Source organism: Anticarsia gemmatalis, chromosome W (assembly GCF_050436995.1).
Source record: "Anticarsia gemmatalis isolate Benzon Research Colony breed Stoneville strain chromosome W, ilAntGemm2 primary, whole genome shotgun sequence".
In the NCBI taxonomy this organism is placed as follows: Eukaryota; Metazoa; Arthropoda; class Insecta; order Lepidoptera; family Erebidae; genus Anticarsia; species Anticarsia gemmatalis.
The window spans coordinates 14,040,143-14,061,032 of NC_134775.1; the positions used below are offsets into that span (position 1 = coordinate 14,040,143).

The following is a 20,890-nucleotide window of genomic DNA, read 5'->3' on the forward strand; positions in this document are numbered from 1 at the left end:
CATCGTTTGTAATATGGAATTTTGATAAACCCAAGTTAAACCTTATTTTAAACCTGAGACTATCGTTAGTCCACGTTTTGTAATAAGGCCGATTAAGTCTTAAACATAGTTTTATTAAATAAATCGCAGATCAAAATATCACGTCATATGATGCATTATGGTGTTACTAATTATTAAAAAATAATAAGCAAACAAACACAAACCATAAAATATTTTACTAAAAATACAACAGTGCAAGTGCGAGAGAGAAAATTATGTGCGCTGTCTCTTTTGCACGTTTTATTGCTGCGCCTGCCACGGGTCTTTGCGTTATGATTGGTCATTTTTGGCACAATAAACGTCTATTTGCATTTCTTATCAGTGCGAACTGTGAGTGACTTCAAGCACCAGTGATGTGTGTTAGTTACTAATGATTTTGAATTAAATTGTAAGTATCTATTTTTCATATGCATCAGTTTGTATAATATTGTCATACTGTCTTAATATAATACCTACCTAATTTTGTGTCACATACGTGATTGATGATATGTTTCTGTAATTTTATTTTAGCTTTATATCAAAATGGCAACTGATTCTCAAGCAGGGAGCTCATACGGACTCACTGGTATCGAATATACCAATGGTGGGAAATGTATTTTGAGAGCCGGGCATCAATACTTTTTAAAGAAAAAGTACAAAAATGAGTCTATAATATGGGAATGCAGTAACAGACGGAGACAAAAGTGCACTGGTTCCATTGTAGTAAGAGTAAGTACCAGGCTTTATTATACATTTACTTACTTATATTCAAATCGTAGACTTTGAATGAGAATAGAACTTTGACTTTAAAAACTTATTATATATATTTTTTGTAACCCAAAAAATATTATATACCGGGTGTTTCATAAAATAGAACACTATTTTTGACAGGGGATAGGGTCGGTTATCAGGAAGTTGTAAAAAAAAATTATCAAAATATATCCATCCGTCATTGAGATATAAGCATTTGAAGTTTCCAATATTTTTAACGTGACCTACGCGCCAGTCGTAGGTATTTTCTTACGTAAAAGTGTTATTTTATTCATTTTTTTTAAATCCATAAATAGGGTTATTCTGTACCGTTTACTTTACATGTTTCAACTAGTTTTATTTAGGAATATGTTAAAAATATTGGAAACTTCAAATGCTTATATCTCAATAACGGATGGATATATTTTGAAAAAATTTTTTTTTACAACTTCCTTCCTGTTTTTTTAACAACTTTTAATCGACCCTATACCCTGTCAAAAATAGTGTTCTATTTTATAAAACACCCGATTTAAATATATTTAAATTTGCCTGTTTGTGTAGATAATATGATACCCAAGAACGCTGAAATCATTTTAATGTTATTTTTATTGATAGATTTTTGTTTAATTATTATCGGTTCACAAACTTTTTCTTAAAATAGTAAGTGTTATCCTAGAAGTAATGTGCTTCGATCAATTACCTGGAACTTTAATGATTGGGAGTTTCAAATATTAGTAGTTAGTAAAAAAATACTAGTTATGATTATTTGTAAGCTTACGATTATTTTGTAAGGACCTACTTAGTAAAATTATTAAGTAGGTGCTTACAAAATAATCGTAGTAAATTTTATTACTTATACCTAAGTATTTATTTTTTGTTTTATTTTCAGAATTCACATGAAATAATAAAAGAAAACCCCCACCAATGCCAACCAGATTTTAATAAGAATGAAGTGAAAAAACTGAGGCAAAACATAAAAAAAGATATAATTTCTACAGAAGTATCGAGTGTTTCGATTGCGTACGACAGACATGTGGCTTCTTCACATTTAACAAATGTCACCAGCAATGCCGTATGTATTCCATCATTTTCAAAAGTAAAGTCTGCTCTATACAAGCATAGAAATAAGGACGCCAATGTAAAAAAAATATATTACAAAACATTGTCAGACGTAGAAATACCAGAAAAGTTTCATTCTTTTTTACTGGGTGCATTTATTGATGAAGATATTGTCATGTTAATATTTTGCTCCGAAGAAGCCAAACAAATTATGAAAATTAAAAAAAAAAAAAAAAAAAAAATGTTTATTTCAGAAACTGGTACAGCTTTTACAGTGAATCTTACATTAGAGCCTCCTTTTAGGTAAAACATATACCTGTGCTAGGAGGCTCTGCTCTTCAACACATAGTTAAAATTTTGTAAAAGAGATGTACAGTACAAAAATGAAATAAAATAAAGAATAGAGAAAACAAAAAGAAACGAAAATAAAATCTGACAAAAATTAAAATAATGCTAAAAATGTAGTATGTGTGTGTGTGTGTGTGTGTGCGTGCGTGCGTGCGTGCGTGCGTGCGTGCGTGCGTGCGTGCGTGCGTGCGTGCGTGCGTGCGTGCGTGCGTGCGTGCGTGCGTGCGTGCGTGCGTGCGTGCGTGCGTGCGTGCGTGCGTGCGTGCGTGCGTGCGTGCGTGCGTGCGTGCGTGCGTGCGTGCGTGCGTGCGTGCGTGCGTGCGTGCGTGCGTGCGTGCGTGCGTGCGTGCGTGCGTGCGTGCGTGCGTGCGTGCGTGCGTGCGTGCGTGCGTGCGTGCGTGCGTGCGTGCGTGCGTGCGTGCGTGCGTGCGTGCGTGCGTGCGTGCGTGCGTGCGTGCGTGCGTGCGTGCGTGCGTGCGTGCGTGCGTGCGTGCGTGCGTGCGTGCGTGCGTGCGTGCGTGCGTGCGTGCGTGCGTGCGTGTGTGTGTGTGTGTGTGAGTATAAATATCTAATCCCGAGTACTATGTGTGTACCTAATATGCATGCTCATACTTACGTTGCTTGTATAAATAGTTCGATGTCGTCATAGGTATTCAGTTTTAGCCATTCGACAATAGCTTTTTTACAATTTTTAGTAGACATAGAATATATATTTATTAACTTATTTATTTTATTGTATAGGACAGCGGAGTTTGTAATGTACTGTCTTTTAGCATATGTTGTCCTAACAAATTTTACTGGCGCAACACGGTAGTTTCGCCTTCTGTCTCTATGATGAGGATCAAATGGCAGACTTTTATGAAGTTTTAAGACGGTATGGACTATATATAATTTTCGGACTGTAAGAATGTCACTGAGAGAGTATAGCTCGTTGGTGGGGAATCTATATGGCTTGAAGTACATCACCTTGATAAGGGATCTCTGCGCGCGCTCCAGCTCTAGAAATTTAAATTTGGTTGCCCCACCCCACACGGGTATGCAATAAACCAGAATTGATTGAGCTAAAGAGACGTAGACCTCTTTTAACATTTTTTTACTAGTCACATGCCGCAGGTTCTTAAATATCCAGATAAGTTTTCTTACACGAGCCATAACCGTATCGATATGAGTATGCCATGATAATCGCTGATCAACTATCACACCTAGATATTTTATATGTGTTACTTTTTCAATAGCATTGCATGAACAGTCGTTGTAAGATATGTTATGGCAAGTATGAATTTTTAGTGTTAAGTTATGTTTAGGTTGGGTGTTGTTGTAGTTTGTAAATGTAATATACTTTGTTTTGGAAATGTTAAGAGTAAGAAGGTGTAAGTTCAACCAATCAGCAACTATGGAAAGACCCTTTTCAGCAGTTTTATGTACAGATTCCCAGGTATCACCCGAAAAAACGATAGCTGTATCATCAGCATATGAAAATACACGACCATTTTCTGGCATCAATTTGCAGAGACGGTTGATGTAAATTAAAAATAAGGTCGGACCAAGTACACTGCCTTGCGGAACGCCGTACGTTACGTTGGAGTCTTTACTAATATACTCTCCTACTTTAACCTTTTGCTTACGATCTCGCAGGTAATCTATTAGTAATGCTAATGGCGTTCCTCTTACGCCTATTTCTTCCAGACTACGCACAAGAATGGGGACAGAGACGGTATCAAAGGCTTTTTTCAGATCAAGAAACACAGTTAGACATTTTTTTCCTGAATCTACAAAGTTTACAATATCACTAGTTAATGCCGTCACTGCGTCTTCCGTAGAGAGTTTTTGTCTAAAACCGTATTGAGCTTGTGAAATTATGTTATATTTATTCATGTAATTTGTTATTCTTATGTTAATTAGTTTTTCGATGATCTTAGATATAGCAGGTAGGACAGAGATAGGTCTATAGTTATTAATATCGTCTCTGTCTCCACCCTTGTGCACAGGGGTAATAATGGCTTGCTTAAGAGCTGGTGGAAATTTACCTTGGTTGAAGCATAAGTTTGCGAGATGGGAGATGATAGGTACAACTAATTCATGGGCAGTTTTTAAGAATCTCGTTGTAATATTATCCCACCCTGGAGCGCTATCAGATTACAGAGCCATTAGCACGCTATGTACTTCGCTAGGATCGGTTTCAAGAAGGACAAGGGACGAGGCTTGTGAATCTATTATGACATCAGAGTTGTGTTGTTGCAGTGATTGGTTGTTTGAGATTATGTTTTCAGCTAGAGTTTTCCCAATATTAGCAAAATAATCATTTATGTAGTCTACTGAAGCTTGAGGGGTGGTCATAATATGGTGGTGATGCGCGCTCGACTACGGACGTGTATCCACTGTACACGGCACGAATTATTTTATTCGCGTTTTGGCGCGGCCATAGCCGCTGCACGGTGACATTATGAGTTCGAAAAAACTCATATTGAACGAATTATTGGCGTTCCTTGTCCATGCAATTGATTACATGGATGAGGTGAGCATATTGCAAATATGCCGATCCAATTTCAAGGAGGAAGATGTCAGCAGCGCAAAGCTGCTACTGTTCCAGTCTCTTGGAAAACTGGACCAGATGCCGTCTCGTCGCAGAGAGGGCTCCGAGAAGAGTCTTCAAGATATAATTGACTAGCTGACCCGCGCAACTTCGCTTGCGTGACATAAGAGAGAATGGGTCAGATTTTTCCCCGTTTTTGTAACATTCTTTACTGCTGCTCTGCTCCTATTGGTCGTAGCGTGATGATATATAGCCTATAGCCTTCCTCGATAAATGGGCTATCTAACACTGAAGGAATTTTTCAAATCGGACCAGTAGTTCCTGAGATTAGCGCGTTCAAACAAACAAACAAACTCTTCAGCTTTATAATATTAGTATAGACTAGCTGACCCGCGCAACTTCGCTTGCGTCACCGAAGAGAGAATGGGTCAAAATTTTCCCCGTTTTTGTAACATTTTTCGTTGCTACTCCGCTCCTAATGGCCGTAGCGTGATGTTATATAGCCTATAGCCTTCCTCGAAAAATGGCCTATCTAACACCGAAAGAATTTTGCAAATCGGACCAGTAGTTCCTGAGATTAGCGCGTTCAAACAAACAAACAAACAAACAAACAAACAAACAAACAAACAAACTCTTCAGCTTTATAATATTAGTATAGATATGTTGAAGAAGACCGACCCAGACGACGTGCCTGACTTCATGGCGAAAGAGCTAAGTAAACTGCCTCCCGTCACGTTCGATCACGTCGATGTAACTAGACTGCTGAAGGACATCACGTCGTTAAAAGCTGAGATGACTAAGATGCAGTCCAGACTAGAGGCCTCAGATACTATCATTGCTGAGCTGCGTGCAGAAATTACATCATTGCACAACGTTGGTTCAGTAATTAGGTCACCAGAGGCCTCAAAGGTGAACACTTGCCGCGGACCGCAGACTGCCTCCATAAGCAGTTTTGCATCGGCGAACTCAAGTGCGTCACCAGTTGCCGATATCGCTGACGAAGCTTTGCTCGCCGCCGTCGTCGCATGCGCCTCTACACCGGCCACTGTGACATCACGCGTAGGTACAACGACCCCTGCACGTGCCTACGCCGATATAGTCGCTAAGAAAACACTTGCAGCGCAGACAAAGCGACAAATTATAAAAGGGGTTAAACAGAAGAGCTGCCTATCCACCCAGAAGGACAACACAGAGCAACCGAAGGAACAGGCCGACAAGGATGGCTTCATCATGGTACAGAAGAAGAAAAAGAAGCCGAACCAAAACAAGAGCGGCACTGGACCGACCGGACCGAATTTCTTGCTGCGTCCCGCTGTACCAGTGACGCCGCTGTACGTGTCCAGACTGCATTACTCTACAAAGGTTGAAGAGATTGTAGAGTACATACAGACGAAAACGAAGTGGACTTTGAGAGTTCAGAGGTTGGAATCACGTCACAATGTGGGTTTTAATGCCTTCGTGGTGAGAGTGCCAACTGAGCATCTCACAAAGTTCATGGAGCCAGAATTTTGGCCGAAAGGTGTTGTTTTCCGGCGATTCCGTGGCCGGATACCCGATACTGCGCGATACACGACGCCGACGCTGCACAATAGTAGTAATCGTGTATAATTATAAGTTATATTAATTATGTATGTATTAGTATATTTATATTTTTAATTTGTAATTTGTTTATTGTATTTTCTATGGGCCTCAGTTGCCTGAAATAAATGAATAAATAAATAAAAAAAAAAAAAAAAATTCTAATAATTCTTTGTTTGAGTTCTTATTTGGTTTGCGCTGAGTTATACTGTTTATTGTGCTCCATATTAGTTTAGTATTTTTATTTGCTTTTATTAGTTGTTCCTCATCGTATTTTCTTCTAAGCTTTTTAATCAAATTATTGCAATAATTACGGTATCTCCTGTAAGTAATTTGTAGTATATTGTTTTGGGGATCTGAGCGTAGCTTTTTTTGCATATCATTTCTATTTTTTATACAACGTAATATTCCTGAAGTTATCCATGGTTTAATAATGCGATTTTTTTTCGAAATTAAAGTGGTAGTAGTATTTTTCTGAAGGCAATTTTGGAGTGTGTCTATTAATTGAGTTGATAATGTGACTGGATCATTTATAGCACAAAGTTCAGCAATATTATTTAACTTTAGGTCAGCTATTGCTCTTTCAAAGTTCACGATTGTTTTATATTTCGAACATTTAGAAGAATTCACTAGGTTTGATAGTTTAAGAAAAATCATGAAATGATCCGTGATAGTAGTATTCAACACGGCAACAGAGGCAGCGGTTTTCCTTTTATCTAATTTCAAATTAAAGTGATCTAAACAATTTTCACCTCTTGTTGGAAAAGAGTGTCCCGGTAACAAGCCGTGCATTGCGAGCATATTCAGGTAGTTTAATCTATTTGCACGTTCATTTGATGGTTCGGTGAGTTTATAAATAGTATTTATATTTATGTCACCAGTTAAAACGATGTTTTTATACGATTTAAGTGATTCTAGGTGAGTATTAAGCGAATCTATAAATTTATCTGCATTTGTATTTGAGGGCGATCGATATATTGCAAGGATAACAAGATTAGGCATAGTTACTTGTAAGCACGATGCATGATCTAACACTATTTCCTTAACTTTGACTTTGTGCTCACACTTAATATATACTGCCACTCCATCACACTTGTTTATATGATTAGTTGTGGTGAAAGAGCAATAATTTTTAATTTCAGGAGTAGGTTTGTTTGCATCTAGTCTGCATTCGTTTAAAACCAATACGTCTATACTGAACTTGAATTGTGTTAACGTGATTAGCAAATCATCTAAATTACTGTATAAACTTCGAATGTTTTGTGATACTATTGTAAGGTCAGATTTGCATACATCAATTTGTTTAGAAAAATCATCAATTTCAAATTCTTTCGATTGTGCTATAACTGTGTCGTCTAATTCTTGCATTATTGTATGTGTATTATCCATGATATGGGTTTATTAATAGTCTGAGTTTCAGATCTATGCTGTTTATGAATATAAATACTACATAAAATTTAGCAATATAATAAAGTACAATGATGCAAAAAAGTAGATTTAAATAAAAATCATAACTTAGAGAAATCGAGAAAAATGTATGCGACGACTTATGTACAATTCTATATACACAAGTTCTTAGTGTACATAAGAAATCAGTAGTATGTATATGGAGTATATGGTGCACAGACAAATGAGTGTGTGGTTTTTGTAAGTTTAGAAGTATCCATTGTGTTAAAGTATATGTAAGATTAATAGTCCATTGAAATGTTACATGAGTTTTACATTTCTTAGAGGACGCAATTTTATTTTTGGAACATGTAGGGGGGGTCAATAAAAGCTTAACTTGAAGTTTGTGGGGTTGCCACTCTTGTCCCCCGGCCGCCATCTTGGAAAAGGGGGTGGAAACACTTTTTTCGCTATATCTCAGAAACTATGTGTCTTGCAATAAAATTGTAAAAGCAAATTATTTTTCCTACAAATATGTTGGATAACTTTTTGCCCTAAATTAACAATTAAAGAAGTTATAAGCAAAAAAGTGCAATTTTTTTTATAACAATTTCCTTTATTGCTCTATAACTTTTTGTGACGACAGCCGCGCGGATCGATCTCTGAGGTTAAGCCACGCTTGCCGAGGTTGTTCTGCAGATGGGTGATCATTTTACACATATCGAGTTCCTCCGTGTTACGGAAGGCACGTTAAATTGTGGGTCCCGACTGTCATTTTCGAGGATCTTTGACAGTCGTTAATAGTAGTCAGAAGCTTGAAAGTCTGACAACCAGTCTTAACGAAGGGTATCGTTTTATATCCCAGGTAACTGGGTTGTGGAGGTTAGATAGGCAGTCGCTCCATGTAAAACACTGGTATTCAGCCGCATCTAATGAGACTGGAAACCGACTCCAACATAGTTTGGAAAAAAGACTAAGCTGATATGTATAAACACAAAAAAATTACCTCAGACCAATCTTGTAGAGTATTTTTCAAGGAAAATTTGTCCCTATATTTTTTTTTCAACTTCATTAATAAGAAACTCAGTAACAGCGTTCCGAAGTAGACCGGATTCGGAAAGAAAATTTTTGGTAAAAAAAAAACACTTTTTTGCTTATAACTTCTTCAAAGTAACTTGTCCATTTTCTTACTAGAGTAAGTACTATAAGCACTTAGTACGACAATTTCAAACAAAAAAAGTAGCGCTCACCAAAATTTTTCACTCGTTCATAAAGTGTGCGAAGTACCAGGACGACAGAAGTTGTAAGGAGGCGGTAGAGACGAGTGTCCAGTGAGTCTCAATGCGGGGCGTCAACGTCGCGCGTCGCCGTGTCGTCCTCGAATCGAAGGGTAGCGGGGCGTGTCCTTGGCGTGGCTAGGGCGGATACGATGCGTATACGCAGGCGGAGTTGAAATGTCCTTAGCCAATACGCACAGGGCAGGTACCAGGGTATAATGAACGAAGAACTGCGTTTGCTTATACCTACACAGCTTAATAGTATACCTCTTCTTATTTTATGCACTCCTATTTTTTTTACGGAATAAAATTTACTTAATTTATTTAAAATGTAATAAATAAATGAGTCTTTGGAACTGAGTACACGTCTACTCCTTGCGGAGGTCCGGGGGAAGAGGGACGGGAAGGGGAAGAAAACATGCAAAATATTTTTTGGTGATGGTACCTTTAAAAGTTGCCCACATCCCTTCCTACAATTGTATACGTTGCATGGTGATTTAGGTAGCTCCTTGCAAACAACAAATATTGTGCCATTGGTCTACGCTATAATGAGCAAGAAGTCAACCGAAGCTTACATCGCTCTCTTTTCTGTAATCAAATCACAGATTCCGGAATGGGAACCACATACCTTTCAATCAGATTTTGAAGCACCGACTATGTGTGCTTTTAAAAAAGTTTTTGAATCAGCATCTATCAAGGGGTGTTATTTTCATTTTAGTAAAGCGATTTGGAAAAAGGGTGGTGAGTTAGGGTTGACAAAATCGAAATGGTTGCGAAAACAAGTGGCACTTAGTGCAGTATTACCATTATTACCAGAAGATAAAATAATGGAAGGTTGGTTTTATATAGCCGCACAGAGTCCAGATGATGAACAAAGTGAAAAAATTAGAAAATATATGCTACGAAATTGGCTAAAAGGTGATTTTCCAAAAGTCTGGTGTGTATTTGGAGCAAAACATCGTACAACGAATGCCCTTGAAGGTTGGCATAATAGACTAAATAAAAAGACTGCTAAAAAATATCCTAGTTTATTAAGACTTCTTAATGTCTTATATGAAGATATTACACTTTCTATGGTAAAATCTATGCAGAACCAGTCTTCAAAATTACGCCTTAACAAATATATAGAAAACGATAAGAATATACAAAATGTCCAAATGGAGCTCATAAATGGCGATATATCCGTTGGACATTTTTTGGAAAAAATGCAAAGAAAGTCATAATTTTATCATTCCCGAAGATGCCCATGTATATTAAAATTTAAGCAAGAGCTTTATGACGAATTTTAGTAGGTAACAATTAGCGTTGTATGAATCTTTGTTTAGTTAAGAGATTAATTATTTACAAGGTAATCTGTAAGACTGTATTTTGCCAAATCAGGTGATCATTTTATCTGTGATTTGATTCCTTAGAGTAATGTAGACTTAAGTAGTATAGTGCTTGTTATGTATGTATAGTTAAGCTATTTCGTAAATTATGACTTAATATGTGATTTAAATATAATAATTCTTATGAATAAAGTACAAATGGAACTCGTAAATAACGATATGTCTGTTAAGCATTTTTTTTAGAAATTAAAATACATAAATAATAGCTCTATCGTATTGTTCCTGTAAATAATCAGTAACACCATAATGCATCATAATATGACGTGATATTTTGATCTGTGATTTATTTAATTATGTTTAAGACTTGATATGTTCTGTGGTTAACAAAAGAATTATATTTATATAGTTCTATCGTATTGTTACTAGGCATTGGTTGACTCCATTGACTTTGTTTTTATTTTTTTGTTAAGAGATTTATTATTATTTAATCAGTAATACCATAATGTATCATATGAGGTGATATTTTGATCTGCGATTTATTTAATTAAACTTTTTCTTGAAGAGTTAATCTGATCTGTGATTAATAAAAAATAATAAAAGTACTTTTTAGTTTTATTTAAACACTAACACCTAACCAGACTGTTACACGTTATTTAATTAGTACCCTTGAAACAATGTATTGAAATACGAGCAAACCAAACACACTAACTCTTAAGTGCAAGCCCTAGTGGGGCAAATTCCATCAAATTTTTAGTCAGTGGAAAATGCCCCACTAATTTTAATTTAGTGGGGCAAATTCCGCTCGAGTTCTGGTACTCGGGCTGGTCTTCCTGCCCGTAAATTACGTTCTCTTATCCTTTGCCTTATCTTCCGTTCACTAAGAATGACTCCGCGTTCCGCTTGAAGCCTCTAGTGAATCTCAAACGCTGTCGGAAAGCTGTTTCTCAGCACCTCGAGGTTAACAAATCGGTCATCTCTTGCGGATGTACATCGTGTTCGTCCACTTCCTGGTCGCCGCGTGTAGAGAACAGTCTCACGATACCTCCTAATCGCAGACCTTAAAGTGGTACGCGATACATTGAAAAATGCAGCCACCTCTCAATGGTAATGGCTCTGATCGGACAACAAGACCACCTAAGCCACTTGTTCAGCAGTAAGTGGCATCTTCAAATCTTTTCTAAAATCTAAATAGACCAGTCATCAATAAAAATCATAAAAAAATCGTTTCCGTGCAGCAATATTTCAAAATACAGAATTCAACTGACCTCTCGAATCATCACCGAATTCAGTTCTAACACACATTGTTAGAAAAAGTCATCCGTCACTTAAATTAATCTCAAATTAAACACTTTATAATACTAAACAGATCACTTCGCAACTACTTACAACAATATATCTTTCATATATTACTTAATTTGTTTACAAATTCAGGATAAGCGCTTGGGCCACTTTTTCTGCCGCTGAGTGTATTTAGTTCAACAATTGCTATTTAATAATTTATCTGATCATTCTTGTTCACTTTTAACTGTTTATCTCTTCTGCTACATATTAAGAGGTTTATGAACAGCGTATAAAGAGGAACCAGTTTATGAACAGCTTATCCATAATGGCACAAGCTGTTGAGCATCTTATTTTAATTTTCTTCCATTAAGTCTAGCAGATTGCTGCAGATTCTGATTATTCGAGCCCAAAACATAAGTCCTTTCAAGCGATTTTTTTGAGAATTGAAAATTCTTTCTATAGCAAAGTATTTAAGATAGGTAGCAATACTGCTCGTGATTTCTTATTTTCCCAATGTGAAGCCCACACAATCACTATTCTACTATCAATACCTGTACTCGTCCTTCTGTATTTAATGTCATGGTTACTGATTCAGTAATACTGTATATTAGTTTCTTTCGAACGAAATAACATAACATTTTACGGTCTCATAATACAGATGGTGCTGTATAGAAACATTCAGCAGAGTGTTGATGCAGCATGTAAGGTGCCTGTGTCCCAAATATTATAGACAAACTTGATCAAAATAATGACACATATGGGATGGGGGCAGGAAACTATATTTACTTGGTGAAATAAGAAAAACATTTATTTATATAAAAAGTTTATTATCAAAGCACCATTTTTTTAAACATATAACATTTTTTAATGCACATATTTCATTATGATAAAAACAACTATACAAATCTTCAGAATCCTTATAATGATTGTATCCCAACTAGCACACAAGCGCTATAACAAGCTGCACAATGGCCGGTTAAAGGATTTTTATAACGCCTTAGGCTCCTTTAGTAAGAAGTATAGTGGTTCTATAAGCGGCTACAGATCTCTTGTAGCGTCAAATAGGCCCATACTGTCCAGCTTATAGCTCGACATTGGATCTACAGTGGTCGTAAATAGTAATTATAATAGTACGTAGTAAAGTAGTTATACAGGAGCGCTAAAATAAGATAAAGGTGGTATTACCTTTATCTTATTTTAGCGCTACTGTGTAACGGTTATAAATGCTAACGCTCTAAATTAGTAATATGGTCGGTTTAGTGTGGTGTAAACTAAATATATTGTATTAAAATGAATCATCAGTGACAAATGAGGAGACATTTAATTTTTACGGATGGGATTATTAAAATAACAAGTAGTCTATCGCTTTTATTTCTTTGTGTACGTGATATGAAAGTGCGAGTTCCAGTTTGCTGTCAATATACAGGGTGTAAATGACAGCTAACCGAAAACTTTACTGGTAAGTTTGTGACACTGTATGCGCGAAATTTACTCCAACGATATTTCTCGGAAATGATTGGTTCCCGAGTTAGTCATTTTTGAGCGTTCAATGTATAGTGAACAACGCGATGTATCTCCGCGCATGCCTACGAGATTTCTGGCGGCGGCGGCGCGCTGAGCGACGACATGTCGCGACGCGTCGTAGGTACGTACGCGTACCACCACGTCTATGCGTATATCATTAGATAACAATCTTATGTATCGTTTATGGTATCGTAAGTAGGCCCGTATGTCACAATAGCTCATAGTAAAATTGTAAGTAGGTAGGTACCTACTTGGCTTACGTGAAATCAAACAATAATAGCAAAATGTAACCAATAATAAGAAAGTGCTAAAACAAATTGTTATCAATGTCTATCAACACGCAAATACCTGGTGTATGGCGAGAGTTTGAGTAGCTTTGGATCCGGACGTACAGGTGCAGAGCACGCCGTGCACTTCCACGTGCTTCACCATACATAACACATCAACATTTCTTCCTATTTACGAACACAACTGCTGCACTTCGAAAACAATAACAACAAAAATAATAACAATAAAAACACTAACAACTCAAAACCGGAACAATAACAAGTAATAATAAACAGCAGTTCACACACGACACGACGAATAGGACATAAAGAACGACACCGGTGAAGAGCTTCCGTCTTCCGCGAGCGAATTGCTCGAACTATCAATCAAAGAGAGCCGCCCGCGCCTCTCCGCTCACTCGCGCCGCCCCTCGCCCGCGCCACCCGCTCCCTCCGCGCCGTCCGCGTGCGCGCCGCCGATTTGGTGACGAGCGACGAGTTAGGATCCCAGCGAGAGATTAGATTCAATAAAATATTGATGTGGCATTACTATTTTTACTTGTCACAGTTGTTACTGGTTGCATTGTAGTTTGATTCAAATACCAAATAACATTACAAACATTATTGATGTAAGTTTAAAATACTTTGATATTTATAACATAAAATCAGCTTAAATAAAATAAACACGAAACGTTTATTTAATTAAACCATAAAAAATGTAGGTACATAACAATGATAACAATCAATATCCATTAATATTCTTATCAGAGAAACTAACTTATCATAATTCATAATCCCCGGAGAATTACTTAGCATCCATTTTGTCGCATCCCATCTATGTAACATCCACGCGCGGTCGCGGCGTCACACGTCACTACGGCCATCTACTTTTCGAGTTGCACCGTGCTTGTATGAAGTATGAATGAGCGAGTAAATATCGAATAGAATTTTGCAAGAACAAATGGAACAAAGCGACAATACATGTTAAATTGTTTATTAGAGATTTTTATAGCGCTAAAAAATATCAATAGGATTTTTTGTCGTTCTGTATGTATTTGTACGTGTAATAATAAGATATCACACATTTTAAATCTTATGAATTTACCTTTTATCGGAGAGCGGGATAATTATGTAATTTTCATTTTTAACATAGAACAAATACTAAGTAACGCTGCATACTAGTGAGTGTGAGGCTGACAGCTGTGTGCGTAATCGTGTCTGTGTGGCGCGCGTAAGTACGCGGCGTGACGTCGACCGTCGCGGCCGGCCGCCGCCGGCGCGGTGTCGTTGGCCGCGCGCGAACAGCTGATAGCGAATTTATACGTTGTTTTAATCCATTGCTGTTTTTTGTGAAAAACAGTAATATGACGGATTTTATTTTCATATTCATGTTGCATTGTGTAGTATTAACGAAATAATACCAGAAAAAATAAAAAAAAACGCATAAAAAATCGGAAAAGTCAAGAAAAAACCGATGAAAATTTTCAACGCCATAAGCACCAGAATCTTGTCTAAAGTCATTTTTTGTCGTTTTCGGTAGGCTGTCTGTTACACCCTGTATATGTATATTATCGTCAATATTTTCATGCGCCCTCAAAATATTCAGTTTTAAATGCAAAAATTATATAGATATGTGGATTTGGAAATTGTATTTTGAACATAAATAAGACTTTGAGGGTAACAGATAGTTTAATTAGGGTTATAGGTAATAAAAAATGACTTTAATTATGTTAACGTTACCAGGCTATAGATTTATATGATCTTCAAAAGATCGTAATAACCTCAAAAAATATGTTTACCAAATGCTGTAATGGCGTCTCGATCAAGCAGCTCTCAGAGTTGGTTACATCTGCTGAAGCGGCTTAAGCTGTACAAAGGCTCTAGTGTTTGCTGTTGTAGATTTCAAGGTTTTGCAGTAGTGGCAAAGGAGTGCTTCAATATAAACAGTTTTGGTCGCACACCAGCGTTTTACTCGTACTTTAAGGGGTCAGTCGTTGAATATTGAAATAGTTTGAAAGTCAATTTATAGTATAATTATTTGAAAACAGTTGACAGACTGAACCACCTCTACACCTATGTAAATATTATTATGATAATAATTTTAAGCTTTAGTATAGGTATAAAGGTATATTACTCGGTTATAGATGTATAGTTATAAGAGCGTTAGTTCATGCTATTAAAGCGTTTTAGGTGCTTTAACATAATTCTGTAATCCCCATGGCTGTAAAAATGTTTCGAATGATACCTTATACATTTATTTGCCGTACAGAAGTCATATAAATATCTGATATAACGCTCAAGGCGCTATTAAAGACCTAAGCAACTCTTTTATAGATGAGTAATACACTAGCCCAAAAAAAATCTGTTATAGAACCTAAGGCATTACAAAAAGCTTATTTACGCTCTTGAGCGCTATAAACGCAACGCATAACTCCGTTTAAACTCCTTTATCTCCTAAAGTCCCCTTTACAGTTAACGGTGTTATAGAAGATTCCATTAACTCAATTATACTTCCCTAGGCTGTCTAGCGATGCAATTACATGCTCATATATCACTATAAGTCATTAGTTTCTTACTTAACGGCTACTGTCCCGCCTAGCTGTTAAAGGGTTTTTTAAATAGCTAGTATACAACTTATAGAGAATTGTACAGCATTTGAACGACTCTTATGCAACTATCAGGCTGTATAACGACTGTATAAGCAGCTTGTGTGCTAGTTGGGATAAGCTTAACAAACTAGGACACATTTTATCTTCTAAATTGAATACATTATTGTTTTTTAAAATACTTATTAGCCATAGTACTTTCTCTACACCTTTTGTGTAGACACACTTATCCTTTAGAATATCCGAAATAATTGACTGATAATTTGAATATGGAATAAATCCTTCACGCCAGTATATTTTGCGGTTACGTTCAATCCAACCAACCTGTCGTCTTTCTGGTTTCGTCAAATCGTAAAAGGGAAATGGAGGCTTAATCAAAAATACTTGTTATTTCCTGTCACACCTTACTGCAATTTATCTATACTAATATTATAAAGCTGAAGAGTTTGTTTGTTTGATTGATTGTTTGTTTGTTTGTTTGTTTGTTTGTTTGTTTGTTTGAACGCGCTAATCTCAGGAACTACTGGTCCGATTTGAAAAATTCTTTCAGTGTTAGATAGCCCATTTATCGAGGAAGGCTATAGGCTATATATCATCACGCTACGACCAATAGTAGCAGAGTACCGGTAAAAAATGTTACAAAAACGGGGAAAATCTTGATTCTCTATTATGTGACGCAAGCGAAGTTGCGCGGGTCAGCTAGTTTTATTATAAATTCATTTGCTTCTGTTTTAAAGCCTTGGACATCTACAATGGCATTCATGATAGCCTGCGCACAATGTTGCTCAGAGGTTTGTATTCCACTAGTCGATCATTTATAATTAAACAGTAGGCAGCGGTGTTATCTGGTATTGGTTTTGAACATTCAATTTCTAAACGAACGTCTACTGGACCTGTTTTTAGACTATCGTTTTGCCTTGAACAATCTAAGATAAACAGGGGTGCCTTTTCTTTAAAATCTTGTAGATTAAGCAAAGGGTCGACTGGACAGTTATAATACGACTGAAGAAATTTAGCATACATCTATACTAATCTATACTAATATTATAAAGCTGAAGAGTTTATTTGATTGTTTGTTTGTTTGAACGCGCTAATCTCGGAAACTACTGGTCCGATTTGAAAAATTCTTTCAGTGTTAGATAGCCCATTTATCGAGGGAGGCTATAGGCTATATATCATCACGCTACAACCCATAGGAGCAGAGTACCAGTAAAAAATGTTACAAAAACGGGGAAAATTATGATTCTTTTATGGGACGCAAACGAAGTTGTGAGGGTCAGCTAGTCTCGAATAATATAGAATATTAAAATTTATTCTTGGAAAACTTTAAGCTTAGAGGCTCATAGGGATAATATTGTGAATTCAAGAAGAGGGTCACGTTTGTTACGTCACAATGATCGAATAGTGAACTATCTTTCAATTTATTGTTCTTTCTATTAGTTTGTAAGCAAACAATGACATATCTGGGCTTTTCCAATTGTGAAGCGGTTTTAACTGACCAAGAATGCTTTGTCGTTTTAGGCAGTAATGGATACTCATACAAATCCCAATTCCTGAAAGCCATCTGAATAGATTTATCTTTTTCTAAGTGTTTTAAGAGCAAGAGCAGTGATAGCCGAGTGGCATAAGTTGACACCTCACACGCCAGTGGTCGCAGGTTCGTATCCGAGGCAACACACCAATGACTTTTTGAAGTTATGTGTGTATTAGAAATAATTATCACATGCTCCAACGGTGAAGGAAAACATCGTGAGGAAACCTTGCATGCCTAAAATTTGTTTAATACATTTATTGAAGGCATGCAAAGTCCCCAACCCGCACTTGGCCAGTGTGGTGGACTTAAGGCCTAACCCCTCCCTCATTACGGGAGGAGACCTTTGCCCAGCAGTGGGACAGTAATGAGTTAAATTAATTTATTTATTTTATTATTATAAGTGTTTTAAAAGTGTCAGTCGTTCTCGATCTGATACTTTTATATGTGGTACCCTCCACTGAACTCTTTGTATATCTATTTGAAAATGAGCGATATCATCAGTAAGAATAACACTGTTTAGGTTAGAGTTACTTCTATTCAAGATAAGTTCATGTTTGCAGTTTATCACAATTTTATTGTAATCCTCTGCAAATCCTAGTAATTTATTTAATGGTATCACAGCACAAAAATGCCCATCACTTTGAAATCCACCTAAATTCCAACCCCATAAAGCAGCAACTTTATTTTCTGCTTCATTCAATGAGATATATGACTTTATTGTTAACGTTATTCCCGAATTTTTTATACGGTCTATTTCAATACAATTTATTTCATATCTGATGTCTTGAAACAAAAACATAACAGGATTATTAGTGAACGTAACAGTTTTCGTGATCGGATTCCCATTTTTGCCGAATAACTTTGCTTGACCTTCGATGTAAATTGAACTGGCTGATGGGAGAACGTATGTCTTGCTGATGTATGGGAATTCTGATTTCATCGTTTTCTCTAAAGCTGTTATTGTAGGTATTATATGAATGGATTTCATAACTTTCAATCGAACTGTCAAAGTGTGGCAATTCAGTAATCTGGAGCATATTCACACTTTAAAGCCAAGAGCTTTAAGAAACTCTTTATTTGACTTAGTCAATTTTTTAATTTTTATATTACGTCTGTGCACCTTAGTGGTCGTAGAAGCAATAAGACGTTTTATTTTCACTGGCGTATTTTTATAATATACTATCATTTTTTTTTTCTTAAATGCAGACGTAGTTGAATACGTTCCTCTTTGAAGTTAATACAGTGACCAAATTGATCAACAATTTTAACAGATATAGATGAAATTATATTTTTGTTTACTGGAAAGTAGATAACATTTTGTGGTATCTCCACGTAATGATGACCTAGTGCAGTATTAGGCACGAATTCATGAATAAAATGTGTTGGTAATCCGTTGCAATATGAACCGTACACAAGATCACATTCCATTTTAATTACAGATAATTTGCTAGTTTTAGTAATCTTATCTGGATCTGGTCTTGAATTAAATACTGAAAAGTATAGTAAGCCGCACTCGTATTGACCTGATAAATGAAGTGGCGGTTGAAAGTATGAAACTAATTCTGATTTATTTCCAGAGATTGTAACCGTAGTAGACATGCTTATATACTGGCCTCTTATTAAAGATCACGCTTATTTAATACCATATTACACCAAAAATTGTTTGAAAAGTCCAAGCAAAGATGTCCGCAATTAAAAGGATGGTCACGTTGTATATTTTCATAGTTGTAGTTCACTTTAGAACCCACATATTTTATGAATTCCTTTGGTGGTTTAAGATTGCCGTAACTATCAAAATACTCAATATAATCATAGTATTTTACATAGGCTACCCAATGAGATCCAGAGTTTTTAGAGCTATCTAAATTAATAATTCCACATTCTTTTTTGAAGGGATATTTAGGGAGCTCATCTCTCATGAAGACGCCTCTGGAATAGTATTCCCATACTTTAATATGTCTAAATTAGTTAAAGCTCGATTGAGTAGCCGATATCTTAGTTTTTTTGTTTTGATACAAATATTCTAAGCCCATCTTTATGTGGCTTAAGGCTTAGTCCTTTGCCTAAGCAAAGAGCTTCCATTTTTCGTTATGCCTCTTCGATTCAGCTAACAATTTTTTAGCCTGAATTCATTTATGGTTTTAGCAATACCAGCTGCACCACCTGCTAAAGCTCCAGCCGCAGATAACCCCGCAAAAATAGGAATCAAAGGTAGCACTCCACCAGTTTTTGGTATAGGAATAACACGAGGAAGTTTAATTGGTGAATTATCAGCTAATTCCCTGGCAGCAGCCATAGCTAATTCTATAGCTACTTTTTTGCATTTCGGTTTTAATTTTTTCATTTGTTTTTTCGTTTTAGTAATAACCCTTTTCAATTTATTTTTTAGTCCTTTTCCAGATGTATCTTTTTGCGAACAATTGTAGTTACTCTTTTTTAGTCCAGAACCTGTTTTAATTTTGGCTGACATAGCGCTACATACTAAACGTGCTGCGAGTTTTTCACCGAGACTAGCATCCCGGGCAACTGCTCGCTTTTTCGTCATATTTAATAAAACTAAATCTGCCTTGTGGCGATCCTTCAAGTTCGAAGACTTATTATAAGCAATGTCGTGTTCTTTACAATATTCGTCTAATTTATTAACACCTTTATCTCCTCGTCTAAGTCTTCTAATTAATTTTGTGCCCGGCCCACAATAATTATAGCCTGGCAAGTGTAACTCAAACGGTAAATGATTTATTAGCCAATTGAGAAGACTGCTCTCTCCAATACACATGATAAGACTAATGATAATTATATTGAACCTTTAATAAAGAGAATTATAAAGTAAAAAAAATATGTATTAATTTGTTACAATTTATTTGATTTTTCAATCCAACTATTCTCAGAGGAGGCAAACCCAACCATTTCACAAAGACTTTATTTCCTTTCCGTCTTAGAATTTTCTCCACTAGATAGATATCGGGATGTTTCGTTCTTTGAAGCTCTTGCGCATAAAATGCACCTAAGATAGGTCGACCTCGAATGGTATCTTCAATTAAATATGTGATAGGCGTAGTACTTTGAATCTTTTTTATTTTAAATATTTCTGTTGACCAATTGGGTGTATATCCTTTTTCAAAAGTGCCCTTGTACTTACTAATACGTACATAATCGTCTACTTTAAACTTACTTTTCATACTTTTCACGTTTTTTGACAAACCTATATATCTTTCCAGTAGGCGTTTTTTATTTTTATTATCTACATCTGCAGGCATTTGATCAATTGTTCTATGTTTAGTATGATTATATTTATAGACAACATTATCAAGAGTATTAGAGGAGAGTGACTAAATATGGAATACCATTTTGTTTTTTATAAATAATTTGCACAAACGTTGCAAATAAAAATCATTTTGGTCA

At 36.2% G+C, this 20,890-nt stretch overlaps 1 pseudogene; it reads left to right on the plus strand.

The window, feature by feature from the left end:
• Positions 1 to 4,525: 4,525 nt before the first annotated feature.
• On the plus strand, positions 4,526 to 6,390 carry LOC142985991 (uncharacterized; annotated as a pseudogene).
• Positions 6,391 to 20,890: the final 14,500 nt, after the last annotated feature.